The following is a 17,022-nucleotide window of genomic DNA, read 5'->3' on the forward strand; positions in this document are numbered from 1 at the left end:
TTTTCCATAATACTATATATCATTAAACTCTGGTCTTGTGGATTGATACATGTATTAGCTATTTTCTTTGTTGCTGTGAGAAAAAAAATCCTGAACAAAGCAAGTGAGGGAAGAGGGATTTATTTATTACTCACAGTTTGAGGGTGCAGAGCACAATGAGGTTGAGGAAGAGCTAGAAGCAAGTAGTAGCTTGAGATGGGTGATGACATTTATCTTAGTCAAGGAGCAGAAGATGAACAGTCCAGGTCAGCTAGTCTTCTCTTTATTCAGTCTTGGACCTCTCAGTTCATGAATGGTGCCACCCACAGTTAGAATAGCAATATTGTACCCAATCTGAAAACCCAATCTCCAGGTGAGTTGTATCTTCATGAAGGACAGCCTCAAGTTTCCTGCCCCATGGAGCCTCTAAGTATACAATTCCCCAAGAGAAAAGAGATTGCTGGATATTTGTCAATAGTAAATTCCCCTCCCCCTTTTTTAAAATAATTTTTTTTATTAAGTATTTTCCTCAATTACATTTCCAATGCTATCCCAAAAGTCCCCCATACCCTCCCCCACACTCCCCTACCCACCCATTCCCACTTTTTGGCCCTGGCGTTCCCCTGTCCTGGGGCATATAAAGTTTGCAAGTCCAATGGGCCTCTCTTTCCAGTGATGGCCGACTAGGCCATCTTTTGATATATATGCAGCTAGAGTCAAGAGCTCCAGGGTACTGGTTAGTTCATAATGTTGTTGCACCTACAGGGTTGCAGATCTCTTTAGCTCCTTGGATACTTTCTCTAGCTCCTCCATTAGGGGCCCTGTGATCCATACAATAGCTGACTGTGAGCATCCACTTCTGTGTTTGCTAGGCCCCGGCCTAGTCTCACAAGAGACAGCTATATCAGGGTCCTTTCAGCAAACGTTTGCTAGTGTATGCAATGGTGTCATCGTTTGAGGCTAATTATGGGATGGATCCCTGGATATGGCAGTCTCTAGATGGTCCATCCTTTTGTCTCAGCTCCAAATTTTGTCTCTGTAACTCCTTCCATGGTTGATTGAGGAAATTCCCCCTTTTAATTATAATGAAAATCATATATGGCTTCTAACTTTTCTAGGAAGGTAGGGGAACTTTGCCTTAGCTGTAAGCCACTGGTCTCTGAACTCTCTCCACCTCTGCTTATGCTACAGCTTCTTCATCTCAGTTTGAAGCTTGCAAAGGCACTCTTACCTTTTCCATACAAATATATTTGTCCAAAGTCTCACACCATGGTACACAGCACCAACCTTCTAAACCAGAATTCCCAGCAGCCTTTTTGTCTTATTGGATTCACCCTGACCCTCATTTGATTATCCAAATCCTCTCCAGTTTCCCCAATTGCCTCTTATTTGTTCACTTTCATTGTCACCTTTTAAATACAGATTTCAGGAAGATAGTTTGAGATATAGGAAGAAAATACCAGAACTTTCTATTTCTCACCATTTTGTATTTATTAGCTTTATTTGCTACTATTGTAATATATACTTAATACTTTACACATATTTAAGTGAACACAAAAAGAGGATGCCTCTCTCTGAGCTGTTTAGCAGTCACAAGTACATGAAGCACTGCAGTACTGGTGGTTAGATATCATCTCCTGCCTACCGTGTTACAAAAGCCTGCTGCCCACTAACCTTGATATATACTGCTAGCTTCCAGTTCAGTCCAAAACCAGACATTAGGAGTTTACCTGTTACTAAATGGTAAATCTAGTCACGTCTCTCTCTTGTTTTAAATCTTTTCAGTGGCTTCCTGTTTGCTCCAGATAAAGTCTTGTTATTAATGACTCCCAGATCTTGAACATGTTTCCTGCTTTCCTCTCCATCTTTTCCATAGCCAGATTGAGTCACGTGTTCTCCAAATGTGCCATTTTTGCTCTGGGGTTTGGACATGCTCATGTTTTTTGACTGAGAGCTCTTTGTCTCCAGTATAATGCCGCCTCTCCTAAGACTGACATAGCTCCCACATAGCTTCAGACCTGAGTATGGGTGCCACTTGCTCTAGAAACTTCAACCACCCAAACTGCCCAGTAACACTAGCGGTATATATAAATTAGCGTCCTTTTATATGTTTCTTTGACTAATGTGTTTCTCTTCCTAGTGGGACATAGGACACTGCTGAGCACCTAGAGCTCAAATATTTGTTGAGTGGGTAGATAAAATTTCATTCATGTTGCTAGCACACCAGCCAATGGAACAGTTTTAATGATCCATCAATTTTGTAAGACACATTTCTAAGAGAGTGTGTGTATTTACTTTTTATTTAAAACCAAACATTAAAATTACTGATCTCTTCTTCCTTCAAAAAAAAAAATAAATAAAATAAAAGTGCTTGCACTGGTGATTTGGTGAATTGTTAACATTTTCTTGAAGAGGAATATACATCATCATGGTCTCCTTTTACTCAGATATAGCAGACCTTTGCAGCTCAGGCAAACAGGAATTGCTGAGCGTCATGTTCCTTATTCATTTTGGAAGGCAGTAAAACCCCACTGGAGAGTGTGCGCTTTGTTTTCTCAGCTGAGACCCCTACTCGGAGCTAAGAATCATCACTGCTTTTGTAGAATGGCACTGGAAGGCAGCCTTCTGTCAGAGGAAGACAAGCAGGTATAAGTCAAGTCAACCCAAGAGTGAGTGATGAGAACCTTAGTTATCTAATGAAGACATGCCTCTTGTCTAATGGGATTTCCTGGAGGTGTCAATGCCTGGGGCTATGGTGAAGTTTATACCCAGAGAAGTGCCCACATTAGAGAAATAAAACAAACAAGCAAACAGTCTAACTGGTCATCTCCTGGAATTGAGGCTACTTAAAGTATATCATATCCTTTAAATGATTTGAGGTATTGTATGAATGTTCATAAATAGTATTAATATAAAATAATCTGAAAATAGGAATGAAAATTGAGATCAAGATAAACATTGGAAAATACAAAGGAGTCTGAAATCACCATAGCAACAAAAAGACAAGCCATAATTTGTTGGGCAGTTCTCAGCAGGAGTCAAAGTTGAAGGGAACTTCTTATGGACCAATGTCAGAAGCAACCATGACCCACTCTGCAGGTGTGATGTTGGTGTTTTGGTAAGACACTGCTCCCTCATGGAGGTTATTCAGAAATCCTGGCAGCAATCTCATCAATGTCACCCCATATTTAAAGACTGTGTTAAAATACATGGATCAGGGCTGGGACAATAGCTCAGCATGAAGCACTTGATGGAAAAACAAGAGGTCTGGAATTTAGATCCCTAGAAGCTGCCTATAGGCCAGGTGAGCTTGGTAGCCTGCCTGAAGTGCTAGCCTTGGAAGATGGGGACAGAATCATCAGAGCAAGCTGGCTAGTGAGACTCTATCTGTGGGCTCTGGGCTTGAGAGACTCTGCCTCAAAGGAAAAAGGTAGAAGAGCAGCTCAGGAAAAGTCTAGACACAAACCTCGAGCCTAAACATATACACATGCACACATTTATATAAACGCTTGCATACACACACACACACACACACACACACACATTATATGCACATGAACAGGAAACATGTACAACACACACAGAGACAGAGAAAGACAGAGAGACACAGACACAGAGAGAAACAGAGACAGAGAAAGACAGAGAGACACAGACACACACACAGAGAAAACAAAATTGTCATTTTAACCATTTCAAACCACACAAGTTATTAGGAACGTCTGTATCTCTTTGCACCTTAACTACCAACTTTCAGAACCTTTTCTGAAATGCAACGAAAGCCCTCTACTCCTTGCACAGTGCCCTCCCTGGCAGCCTCAGAGACTCACTATGCTGCCCAGGTTGACTCAAACTTATTGTTTTCCACTGTCTTCAGCCTTGAGTACTGTGATATTGTGCAAGCCATCATGCCTAGCCCAATTTGTTATTTTCTCAACATGGCAAGCATTGTAGTTTCACAACTCCTTATATTATAATGCAAAAATGCAGAATTAAGTAGCAGTACACTATTTCTATATTTATACTCAAGTATTTTGTAATTTTGTTTAGAAAGACTGATTTTTCGGAAGAGAGAAAGCATGGCCTCTTTCTTATCTGAAAGCACCAGGAGGGACTTTGGGAAGAGGCATCTATCTAAGTGAGTGCTCTGGGATTTCTGCAGAGGTGCATCCAGGGAACTCATATGTTGGTTTGGAAGCTCACAGAAACTTGGATCAAGTTTGTTGGAAAGTATAGGACAGCAGAAGGTTACTGAAGCAACTTAGAATTTATCCCAATGCTCAGGGTTGGCTGACATCCTATTCACGCGGAGGTTAATCCAGGTGAGGGGATAGAAAGCCACATAGCTTTTTCTGTAGGAAAAGAAGTGAGGAGTAAAGGTTAGAACATCTGGGAATGAAATAAGCCTATCTCAGTCTGCAGGAGAAATTCTGAGGTGGAAGGTCTTAGCGGGTTGATGAGTGACTTTAAAGTTAGAGACCTTAAAATCACTGTGTGATACAACCTATAACTGGAGCCTATTATTCTTGCTTTCAGTGTGCCAAGAAGATAGGGTGGATGGTTTGGCCTTGTCCTGATATTTAGCTTGAGTTTGAGATACGTGAGTAATAGTGGGAATTTGGTCTGAGAAAAAAACCCAACATATCGACAGAGACACTGAAACTTATAGAGGAGAAAGTGGGGAAAAGCCTTGAAGATATGGGCACAGGGGAAAAATTCCTGAACAGAACAGCAATGGCTTGTGCTGTAAGATCGAGAATTGACAAATGGGACCTAATGAAACTCCAAAGTTTCTGCAAGGCAAAAGACACCGTCAATAAGACAAAAAGACCACCAACATATCGAAATATAAAATCTGTTCACATCAAGTTACGCTCGCTGTTGATCACCTTTCTCTAACGCTATTGCCCTCTTGCTACCCGCCCAGTTACTCAGTGAGTTCAGCTTGCATGGTGTCCTACGTGGCTTTACTCATAGCTTCCTTTCCAGTCTCAGCGTCATGGTCCTTATTCAAGCCGTTTTGTACAGACTAGAGCCTTCCAACTGGCTTTCTACCTCCCCAGCTTTTGAACAACCAATTGTTCTTAAATCTTTTGCCAGAATAAATGTCCTGAGAGACTGCTTAGCACACTCTGCTCAGATTATTTTTCTTTTTAAACCTAACAACAGTTGGATTTTTGTGGCCACTGGCTCTACATCTGTAGATTTAATTAGACACATATGGAAAATAGTTTTTTTAAAGCATTCACCTATACTGGGCATGTGCAGATTTTTTCTTGTTTTTATTTCCTAACCAAACCAGCACAATGATTATTTACCTAACATTTACATTGGGCTAATTATAGCACATAATCTGTAAACTACTTAAGGATTCTGGGTTGGATATAGGTTATATGCACCAAACCATTTCATATAAATGAGAGCTGTATACGATAATGGTGCCATCAAAATTAGCAGAGAACCCACCCCTAGAGGCATTGCAGGTGTGGCTGCTTTATCATATCTGCATCAGTAGGTTGCAGAGAGGGGAGAGGCTACCTGTGTTCAGTGTTCTGATCTGATCTGAACTATCAGTAGCCTAACACTCCCTGATAAAAAGCAAGCATGAGACAGTCATCTTTCCCATGTCACTCAGGCCCAGACAGGCTCCCACATTGGAGAGCAAGCTGGAGACTAGAGGAACCCCACCTGGGACCATGGGCACCAGGCAGGATGAGCCTGAGACAGAGACCTTCACATGGGACATTTGGGAGGGCCCAGGTAAGGTGTGAGCTCAAGACACTAGACCAGCAAGCACCATGAGGGTCTAGACCAGGAGCTAGTTGAGATGACCTCTAGTCTGGCGTCTTTCAGGCCTGGGGTGGGGGCAGATTATGCCTGAGGTGACTTCTACTCAGTACCATAATGCATGACTGGGGCATAGCACTCCTAAGACCACTCCTGTGGTGACGCCAGGCACTCAGAGACCACAGGCACCACTAAGAGGAGCACGTAAGTGGTGGAGAAATGGAAGAGAAAGAGAAACAGAAGGATGTGTGCACAATGAAGAGAGACAGAACTGGAGCCTTGAGGGTGTGAGCAGCCAGGGACCATGATGGAATGCTGGCCTGTGCTACCACCAGTGGCCACATATGGGTCAGTGGCCCTGCAGCATCAGGGGCCTGTTACTACCAAAGAACAGGTGGATATCAGGCAGCTATCAGTGATATGTTAATGTCTAAAGGCGTGCAGAACTGGTCCTACCTCTTTCCCAGGCATCATGGGAGAGCTGGTCCTAGGCATGGTGAGAGCAGAAGAGCTGACCTCTCCTAACCAGCTGCAGTGCTTGGGAGATCATGTGTGGGCCTAGAACACTGTAGGAGTCACGGGAGATCTAGCTTTGGATGAGCAAGCATGGGAGAGCTGGTCTTGCCGCTTCTCTCCCTGGTGGGAGCAAGGATGAGGGAGAGATACCTTCCTTTCCTCTCATTCCTCACTTCTTGTGGCATATGGGAGACCTGGCCATGTGGTCATGAGAGCAGGAGAGCTGTTCCTCACCAGATGCTATACTCTTAGGAGATCGGGCTCCACACCTTGCCTGGGCAGCACAGTAGAGCTGACCCTGGTGGCAGGGACATAGGTAAACCAGCCTAGAAGGGTGTGAGCATGGGAGAGCTTGTTGCATCACTTTTCGGCCATGAGATGACATGGTCCAGGGAGAAATGCCAACATCTCCTTGCCCCTTGCTACCAATGGCACGCAGGAGAGCTGGCCCTGATGTCATCAGAGCAGAAGGGCTGGCCCTACCTCTCACCAACTTCAGCACTCAGGAGAGCAAGCCCTGCACCTCACCTGGGCAGCATAGTAGAGCTGGCCTTGGATGTGGGGTTGCTGGTGATCTGGCCCTGAGGGCGTGAGTGTGGGAGAGCTGGCCCTGCCTCTTGTCTGCTGTGTGGTGGTGTAAGCAAGAAAGGGATTCTGTCCCCTCCCCTTTACCCTCTCCACCCACTGTGGGCAGGAGAGCTGGCACTGATAGAGTCATGAAAGCAAAAGAGCTGTCCCCACCCTCACCTTCTGCAGCATTCTAAATAGCCGGCCCTGCACCTCACCTGGGCAACATAGTAGAAGTGACTCTAGATGTTGAGTTTGCAGGTGAGCCAGTCACAAAGGTGTGAGCTCAGGAGAGCAGGCTGTGCTTCTTTTCTGCTGGGCAGTGGTTCAGATGAGGGAGAGACACCCTCCTGCCCTCCCTCACCCCTCACCACCTATAGTAGGTAGGAGAGCTGGCCTTGAGAGTCATGAGAATGGGAGAACTGGCCCTGTCCCTCACCAGATGGAACACTTGGGCGAGTGGGCCCTGCATTTCGCCTGTGCAGCAGAGTAGAGCTGGCCCTAGTTGTAGGATGGGTGGTGGTGGCTGTGGTGGTGGTTCTGGTGAGTCAGTCCTGAGGGCATGAGAGAGGGAGAACCTGTGGGACAACTAGCTCAGATACTTCTCAGGTCCAGATGCAAGACTTTGAATTGGCCCAGCCCAACATTTCCCCATTGATGAATTGCTGGACTACAAGAAGGAGCCAGTCCTACAGATCCAAAACTACAGGATCTCCATGACAGAGGGCAACAACAGGATATTTGAGATGAGTCTTGTAGGATTATGGTTCTTTTGTCTGCTCCACCACAGGGCATGGCTGCTGGGGGTGGAGGGCAGGACGAAGGAGTTTTGACCGTGCTTACCTCACTCAGGTGGGTGTCTGGGCCCAGGACAATGCTCAGGGGTGGTGGGGAAGTGCAGTTTGAGGTGTGGGGGACAGCTGGAACTGGCTGGGGGTCCCCCAGCCTGTGACAACAGGCTCGGCTGGTTCTCAGGCTCTTGGATACCCAGGCACCACTAGGAGCCTCAGAAGAGCTGAGAATGGAGTGGGGTCCCTCGGACTGGATCTAGCCCGGGGCCAAGGGGGAAAAAGAGGGGAGAACTCTGACTGGATCCCCGGGGGGAGTCTTTGGTTTGAGAGCAGCTGTGGGCTTGAGTTTAGCAGCCGTGGCTTGGCTGGAAGCACAGAGAGGCCTTCTAAGGGAGATTAAACAGTGACTCTATAGGCAAAGGCCTTCTCTATGACTCTCCTGGTGAAAAGAGGCAGTCCATGGTTTTAAGGCATTTATTGTCATGGCAGAAAGTTGATGAGTAAAACTGTACCCCACTTCTCAGGGTGGGCCTGAGGTTAAATACCTTTTTCAGGTGAGTGTCTGGAAAGGAAAGTTTATTGGCTAAGCTTCTAGGCCTTTAGGTACCTCATTAAAATGGAGATCTGTTTTGACTTTCTGTGACCACACATACTCTACTTGTGGAGGGGCTTGGGGCATTGTCCTTATGAGACTGGTGGCCACAAGTCTATGGGAGGGCTGTGGCCTCGTGTCAGGAGTCTGGTATCCAGGAAACAGGCAAAAACGCCTACCATCCCTTTAGGGTCACTTGGGTTTTAGCCTTAGCTCAACCAGGAATCAGGCTGCCTTTCATGGTCCTATAGATTCCCAGTGAGGTTTTGGCATTGATAGAGTAGCAGAAGACAGAGGCCTTGTACCAGACCAACAAGTCATTGCAATGAACATTTGCAAGCAAAGAAGTGTGGATAAAGGTTATACTATGGGACAATACCATGATACACTCCAGCTTCCACAAGATTTTCTTTTCTATGTTGGGGAGGAGGTTGCAAGGGTAGAGGGCAGTTATTAGATGAGGGAGGGATGAGTGAGAGAGAGGTGAATGATGTGACATTCACAAAGAACCAATAAAAGTGAAAAATAGCAGAGAAAAAGAACTATTCAAATGTTCTCATATATAAATAATTGACATATGAAAAAAATCACTTAAATTTCTTTGCCAAATATTTTAACAATCTTTGAAAACAATGACATACAAAAGTAAGGGAACATTGTTGAGTTTCGTTTTTTATTAATGGTTAAGCAAAAGGCTTTCTAGTGGGGGCAATCACAAAAGGAAAGTCACTTGAAGCACAATTTGTATTTTCTAGGTCAAATAGTCATGAAAGGTTCGTGCAAGTCTGGTTCAGAGTTAGTAAGATTCTCTTCCTTTTTGTCCTGTAGCTTTACACTCAGAGGAACTTCCTAGAAAGTGTCTAAGCCTTTCCAGCAAGTGCTGTCCTTTCTGCTTGGACTATCCCCACATACTCCCATGACTGGCCCTTCTTCATTCTTCTGCTAGATGATCAAATGCTTGTGTTCTTAAAAAGGCCTTCTCGGTTAACCTGATGCAAACTAGCCAGTCTTCATTGTCTCGTTTTATAAAGTTAACTCTTATTGCTTGTTCTGCATTCTTCATAATCACTATCATTAGCTGACCTATCCTAAGTATTTTTTAAAATCTGCCCCTTGCAATGCAAGTTTTGTGAATATATAGACTTTGTTTGCTTGTTCATGTTTTTGATATATGAGAGAAGTCTTGGGACTTTTTTTTTTTGAATGTGTGAATGAAGTAATGGGTTACATGTAAATAAAAAGAAAGAGGTAACAGAACACGATGCTGAGTTTGAGGTAAGGCTGTGTATGTGTCTATATTTTTATTAGTAAAAACGTTACTATCTATCCAAAAAGATGGTAAACTATGTACCATAAAGAAGAATTTTCCAGAATCGAGAGTGCCAGCTGCATCCTCTCAAAGTGTTCACACATTTAACCCATCCAGTTTGTCTAAATGAATAATATAAAAACTGGGCCACAAATCAAACATCTAAATTGGATCTTCCTTTAAGATACTAAAATTAAACTCAAGGGAAGATTTAAAAAAAAATCAGACACTTGTGAGTAGATTGAAGAGATGGTCGACCAGGTTAATCTCTCTGACTATCAGGCACTTGGAAAGAGAGGTGACAAGACCTGGTATAAAGAGTTTGTAAAAAAGAACCACAATGAAAATACCTGCTCTGTTAACTAACGTCAATTCTGCATGGTGCTGGAGAAAACTACTGTAGTCTTATTTTGAGCAGCTTCTGAAATATACAAATCTTGTTTAACTGATCAATTCAAGACACTCAGATGTTTTTTTTTTTTTTTTTTTTTATTAGAGGAGAGATTAGAGGAGAGACAGGACTTAAGCTATCATAGGAAGCCAATAAAATGTTTTAATGGAAGAAATGGCAGAATCTAATTCTAACGATGATTCTTTTATGTGGAGATTGACTTTTAGGGCTACACAACTGAAGCACTGAGATGAGCAAGGTGATGTCTGTAGTCTTCTACCTAATGTTTGAGGTTTGTCTACTGTTTTACTAGTGGGCGTGGATGGAAGTGGAGGGATCCACACTGTGTTTTGGAAGCATGGTCCACGTGTGATACAGTGTGACTGATATAAGAATTTAGAAAACAGCCAGGTGGTGTCCTAGGCACTGTGTTGACCATATGGAAATATAGGATGGGCAGATTGGTAGAGGTTTTAATTTGGGTACTTTAAAATTGAGATGGGTTTAAAAATATTCAGATGAAGATGCTAAGTAAGCAGTTGGATAGACGAGGCTCACACTTGGAGGGGCAATCCAGGGAAGAGATATAAAACGAGGTAACGCTAGTGCTAGGGTATTTGAAGCTGTGGGGATAAATGAGATCAAAAAAGGAAACGCAGAAGCAAGAACAGCTAGGGAATAAACTTTACCATTTAGCTTTATTGGAAAAAAGGAGCCCAGAGAAAGTAATGTCAGAGAGACAGAGTGGTGTGCATCAAGAAGGGTCGAAGCTTTGGCTAGGAATGGGTGTAAATGAGGAAAAAATACAATATGCATTTAATTTAGAGGAAATTAGAATCATTGCTGATTTTTTAAGAGCAAAGTTGCCAGACTGGTGACCACAGAAACACCACTGATCCACTTGGGTCAATTTATTCCAGTGGTTAAATAAAAATCTTGCGATTTTGGATAAATAGTTTGTTATGGACTCAGTTAGTGCTCTGACTAAGTGTTTTGGATCTCTTGCTATGCTTGCACCTCAGTGTTACAAGTGAGCTTTCACTTTTAACAGAATAGGCCTCCTGGATTCTTTTTTTTAATTAGGTATTTTCTTCATTTACAGTTCAAATGCTATCCCAAAAGTGCCCCATACCCTCCGCCCCCCACTCCCCTACCCACCCTCTCCCACTTTTTGGCCCTGGCAGTTCCCCTGTACTGGGGCATATAAAGTTTGCAATACCAAGGGGCCTCTCTTCTGCCATCTTCTGCTACATATGCAGCTACAGACATGAGCTCTGGGGGTACTGGTTGGTTAGTTCATATTGTTGTTCCTCCTATAGGGTTGCAGACCCCTTTAGCTCCTTGCCTCTTGGATTCTTGAGTAGGTGGGCTATTCTGCTCAGATGAGAAGCAGGAAGTGCTGGGGCTCAGCTGAAGAAGCCTCAACAAGAGAAAGAACACCATCACCACCACCACCACCACCAGCAGCAGCAGCAGCAGCAACAACAACAAGTTGAGTGGGAATAGAAGTGTACCAGTTTATTGTTCTGGGGGCACACACACTAACTATACTGTCTCCAGAATTTCCCACAGACCAAGTTCATTGCAGATGCCATTGGTATTATCTCTTGCTTGATCTGGCTTTATTGGATAAAGGCACCCAGAAAAAGCAATGTTAGAGAAAACAAGAGTGCAACATGTAATGAAAAAGGTTGAGGATTTGGCTAAGTATGGGTGTGAAATGAGGACAATATAAAATATGCATTCAACTTAGTGGAAATAAAAATCATTGCTGATTTTTTAAATTTTACTGATTTTCTTTTTTTAAAAAATTAGATATTTTCTTTATATGCATTTCAAATGCTATCCCAAAAGTTCCCTATACCCTCCCCCTGCCCTGCTCCCCTACCCACTCACTCCTGCTTCTTGGCCCTGGCATTCCCCTGAACTGGACATATAAAGTTTGCAATACCAAGGGGCCTCTCTTCCCAGTGATGGCTGATTAGGCCATCTTCTGCTAGAGATATGAACTCTGGGGGTACTGGTTAGTTCATATTGTTGTTCCACCTATAGGGTTGCAGACCCCTTCAGCTCCTTGGGTGCTTTCTCTAGCTTCTCCATCGGGGGCCCTGTGTTCCATCTTATAGATGACTGTGAGCATCCACTTTTGTATTTGCCGGGCTCTGGCATAGCCTCATACGAGACAGCTATAACAGGGTCCCTTCAGAAAAATCTTTCTGGCATATGCAATAGTGTCTGGGTTGGATTTTCTTTGCTTTCAAAATATACTGTGGCATTTCGGATATGGAAATCCAATTGAAGTGGGTCTATAATAGAGAAAGTTTGGAGCTGAGACGAAAGGATGGACTATCTAGAGACTGCCATATCCAGGGATCCATTCCATAATCAGCCTCCAAAAGCTGACACCATTGCATCCACTAGCAAGATTTTGCTGTAAGGACCCAGATATAGCTGTCTCTTGTGAGTCTATGCCCGGGCCTAGCAAACACAGAAGTGGATGCTCACAGTCAGCTATTGGATGGATCACAGGGCCCCCAATGGAGCTAGAGAAAGTAACCAAGGAGCTAAAGGGATCTACAACCCTATAGGTGGAATAACAATATGAACTAACCAGTACCCCCCAGAGCTCGTGTCTCTAGGTGCATATATATCAGAAGATGGCCTAGTTGGCCATCAGTGGAAAGAGAGGCCCATTGGTTATGCAAACTTTATCTGCCTCAGTACAGGGGAATGCCAGAACTGGGAGTGGGTGGGTGGGGGAGTAGGTGGGGGAGCGGGTGGGGGACTTTTGGGATAGCATTGGAAATGTAAATGAAATAAATACCTAATTAAAAAACACAATAAAAAATATAAAAACTATCCCTATAGGTTTACAATAAGAGAGAGAGAGAGAGAGAGAGAGAGAGAGAGAGAGAGAGAGAGAGAGAGAGAGAGAGATAGCTTTAGCTAAAAATGTTGACTGGTCCATCACTTAACCCTGTCTTAACTTTGGTTTGGTCTCTTGACTCAATACATAAGTATGGTCATCACTAAGGAGGTATGTCTACATGACCTATTTCTTCAACTTTCAAAGCTGAAAGTCATTGTTCTAGACCTTCAGTCATCTTTGATTGAAGGACAATCATTCATCTTTGATTGAACGACAGACCATTCCACAAATGACAGTAATTATTCATAAAGGCTGTACCCTGGCACACAAGTGATCATCTCAAAGGAATCACATTGGTTCTTTCAAGTGATGGTGAAGTAACGACTTATTCAGAATACCTTGCAGAAGCACAACCATGTGACTAACCAGCCCATGCCTTGCTTAGGACTGTTTAACTCTTCATGTCTCTTGCTCACTGCCCCTATTCTACCTCTAATAAAACCTAAAGCTAAGGTCAGCATCCTGAACAGGGACTTGGAATCACTAAACCCTTTTACCTGTTTTTCCAAACATGGCCTTTGATAAGTCCCTGCTCTGTGTTGAACTGTTATCAGTCTCTTTAATTGGCATGCTGGGACAGATGGCTGAGCCCAGTCTGTTGGCCCTGCTATAGCCAGAGATTTTGCCCTAAAACTCCAGTAACAGGTCTGAGTGTGCTAGGAGTTTCAAGTTTCCAGTATTCTCTCATTGAGTAGTGGTCCTGCCAGAACTAAGGCAACAGATAAGGGAAAGGTGGGGAGAGGAGTTAAGCAAGAAATATAAATATAGTGGGCATGCCAGGATACAGTGATTAACTGGATGTGGGTGAAGAGAGGAAGCAAGAGCTGATGGTGACTTTGAGGTTTTACTGAACTGTGGGTAGAACCTGGTGCCACTCAGCAGGACCACAGAAACCAACAAACCACGGGGAAGAATTAAATTAAAGGGTTTTTACTCATTTGGCTTTAATTACAAGTTAACCACTGTCATGAATTATGATCAATAAGGAGCTTGGGAATTTATGTTCTAAGCTCATATATGATAGAAAACCTGCTTAATGTGGGTGTTTTGAAGTCCATTAAAACCTAGTCTTTTGCAGTGGAGTTTTTGTGAGTTTCTGGAGGGTTGGATAGTATGTTATCAAGTACTTCAGGATGGTAAAAGAGGAACAATGAGACAGAATTGGGGGCTTTTTCTTTAAGATCCACAGATATTAGGTATTTTTATGAGGAAGATTACACAAGAGTGAATCATCTGGTTTTTCCAAAATTCTCCTTCAGCATTTTAGGCATGACTAATCAGACAGAGACTTCTAAACAGGAATGTGTGTACCTGCGAATACGTGTAAAAACACCACTCCGTGTATCTTGGAAATATTCTCAATGTTGAGCATCTGTGTGTGACATTTAAGTGTGAGTAACACTTGAGCAAGTCTCAGAGTGAGCTGGAGTTGATAAATGCTTTAAGCAACACATCATGGCATTTATAACGTGTACCGCAGCTCCTCTAAATCTCCAGTTAATTATGTTCTGCAAACCACCATTTCCATGCTTCTGTTCACATGGTCCCAGCGCTGCAAGCTTTTCATCTGGAAGCAGTTTCTTTCTAGTCTGTGTGCTCACAGTATCTGGCTTGTATATTATATAGGGTATGTGTCACGTCTTGCTTTTTGGATGTGCGTGATTTGTATGCAAGTCCTCTCGCCTAGAAGATGTAATAGCTGTCTTGCACAGAGCTTCCTTGATGGTGAGTCCCTGAGAGCCTATCTCTGGGTGACTCATAAATTCCTACTGGCTATTTATCTTAGTCTATTCAGTTTTCTGTAACAAACTAGCAATGAACTGGGTGGCTTATAAGCAACAGAGCTGTGTCTTACACTTCCAGAGCCTATCAGTACAAGATCAGAAAACCAGTAAGTGTGTCTTTCCTTGTTCACAGTGGCTGTTCACAGGGTGATTTGGTCAATGGAACTCTCTTGAGCTTCTTTTATAAGGATAATGACTGGTTAATCGTTATCATCTATGCCTCCACGTACTATCACACTGGGAATTAGATCTTCACATAAAAAAATTTAGGCACACAAGCATTCAGTTTGTAGTACTAGAGATGATGGTAAACTAGTTTTAAAATTTTGTTCTGTAGTGTCTGACCTCCACTCTGCCCTGGCACTCTTGGTCTCTTGTTGCTCCTATGACGTAGCATCTCAATCACATTAGGAAACCTATGTACTGAAATGAAAGCTATTAAACTCTAATCTTTCACACCTGCTTTAGAGTCTGAGATTAATACAACCATTTCCTTGACCCACACTGTCCAGTGTTTGAAACCTCAAGCTTAATTTCAATGACACCCCTCTTCCAACAAGGCAATACCTCCTAACCATTCCTAAACAGTTTCACTACTTAGGGACCAACTACGCGAATATGTGTACCTATGAGGGCCATTTTCATTCAAACTATCAATATAATAATTGACTTGTTGTTACTTGTTTATTTCACTTAACATTCTCAAGTTTCAATCTTCTATTTCATTCTTACAGTATTGTTAAAAACTTGTTCTGTATGAACTCTGTATAAGATGCTAGTGCATAATGTATATTTACTATGTTTTTTCTTACCCATAAATTTGCGAATAGATACAAATTGCTCAATACTTTATTATGAATAATGGCATGTGAACATGAACTTGCCCTTATATTATCTTCATGATGACCTTCTTTTGTATCAGTGGCAGTTCCTTAGAGTTTAGACATTGTCTGTTTATCTCTGCCTAATATTTTGATGCTGGTAATGGTGGCACGCACCTATAATCTCAGCATTTGTGAGGGAATGGCGGGAGGAACTGGTCTTCAAGTCCAGCCACAGCCATATAGAGAGTTGGAGGCCATAGGAAGACCTTGAAAGAATGATGTCTTGGTAACTGTTCTATTACTGTGAAGAGAGACACCATGATGAAGGTACCTTGTAGAAGAAAGCTTGCTTATAGTTTCAGAGGGTTAGTCTATTATTATCATGGTGGGGAGGGAGTGTGATAACAAACAAGTAAGCATTGTGCTAGAGCAGTAACTGAGAGCTTTTCATACTGATCTACAGGCCATGGACAGACAGACAGACAGGTGGATAGCTAAACAGACAGACTGGACCTAGTGTAGGCTTTTGAAACCTCAAAGCCTACTTCTGTTGACACACCTCTTCCAACTAGGCTACACCCCAACTAGGCTACACCCCAACTAGGCTACACCCCTAATTTTTTTCCAAACAGTTCCACTAACTGGAGACCAAGCCTTTTGGAACAGTGTGTTCCAAACTACATTGAGAGTTTTTTGTGCAAATGAACACTTGAGGATAATAGCACAAATGGGAAATCCCAGACAAGTGAGCAATTCCTGGAAGCCCTGCAGAAGGGATCAGCAGCTGACCTTACAGGAACACGTGAAGTGTAGTTTAGCTTTCAATGCTGTCATGCTCTAGAGGAAAGGAGGTGGGCTTTCTTACTCCTGTACCATTAGTTACACCTTTAATCTGGAGAAGTGCACTCTTTTCCACTTCTGGCCTTCTGTAAGCTTTAATAAAGCAGTTCCAGAAGCCCTCTGACAGGGCTCCAAATCCCTTCAAAATCAGTTTCATACAAAAGGATATTGGAAACAGTGTGTTCCAAAGCTGGGAACGAGGTCCACAGAGAGTAAAGAAGACTTGTGAGGTCTGGGTAAGGCACTATCTACTGTAGCTTCCCAGTAGGAGCTTCTATTCCTGGCTGAGTTGCAAATCATTGCTCACAATGCTCTCTCCATTGCATTTTCAGAAAGCCCATTGATTATCTCTGAGTGTGTCACTCCCAGTTCTCCAGCATGCCAGCATTTCTGAGAGGGTCTGTCTGTAAGCCACCTGAGGATTTTAGACATACATTCTTAGTCCTGAACACCCAACTTCTAGTACAATGCAATGTAAATATCACTGTGGGTGACTTCAGGAGAGTGTCTTTGCTTCTGGACATAATGTTAACTACATTAGATAGCTTACGAAAGAAGCCCCAGACAAAAGCGGACTTTGGAAAAATCTGTTACCTTCATGTGTAGACTTGCTTAGAGACTAAAGGTCAGTTTCATTAGTTGTAATTTTTGCTTTGAAACCAGATGTCAAGGAAAACAACTTTCTTGGGGGGTGGTTTAGGCAACTCTGCTTCCTG

General features: G+C 43.0%; 1 long non-coding RNA gene and 1 pseudogene across 1 annotated transcript in view; both read left to right on the top strand.

Moving 5' to 3' along the window:
* The first annotated feature begins 5,437 nt into the window (after positions 1-5,437).
* Positions 5,438-5,562, top strand: Gm23746 (annotated as a pseudogene).
* A 1,969-nt stretch (positions 5,563-7,531) lies between these two features.
* Positions 7,532-17,022, top strand: part of Gm12436 — a 64,645-nt gene continuing 55,154 nt past the window's right edge. Inside the window, exon 1 of the long non-coding RNA XR_390554.1 lies at positions 7,532-7,698. This is a non-coding gene — a long non-coding RNA (predicted gene 12436). The remainder of the gene's footprint in view (positions 7,699-17,022) is intronic.

Source organism: Mus musculus, chromosome 4, assembly GCF_000001635.26.
Source record: "Mus musculus strain C57BL/6J chromosome 4, GRCm38.p6 C57BL/6J".
Taxonomy (NCBI): domain Eukaryota; kingdom Metazoa; phylum Chordata; class Mammalia; order Rodentia; family Muridae; genus Mus; species Mus musculus.